The following is a 385-nucleotide window of genomic DNA, read 5'->3' on the forward strand; positions in this document are numbered from 1 at the left end:
ACAGGGTCCAGCTGCTCCGTGGCTTTGGGAGATTGTGACTCTTTGTGGGAAGAGAAGGCTTCATCTTTCTCTGGTGACGCCATCCCTGGTTCCTAACGGTTGGCCTTGCAGTTGACAGCCCACTGTATCACCCAGGAAGCCACCGGGGCTCCACATGGGGATCTCAGGAACCAGATTTGGAGATGGGAAGGGCATCGGCCGAGGCCAATTGCTTAGTGCTTAAGAGTAAGACGTGGTGGTATTCCCAGAGCCATGACGACCACTGTGGGGATTCCCTTCTCTCTCTGCACCTCAGTGTCCGAATCCCTTCACTTGCATGGAGGAAACTTGTCCTCCGATCAGAGCTGGGAGGGTCCGTGTTTGGGACTCAGGCTCCCCCCCCCCC

The sequence above is a fragment of the Echinops telfairi genome, unplaced genomic scaffold (genome assembly GCF_000313985.2).
Source record: "Echinops telfairi isolate 266 unplaced genomic scaffold, ASM31398v2 ScPeMD7_7410;HRSCAF=8448, whole genome shotgun sequence".
In the NCBI taxonomy this organism is placed as follows: Eukaryota; Metazoa; Chordata; class Mammalia; order Afrosoricida; family Tenrecidae; genus Echinops; species Echinops telfairi.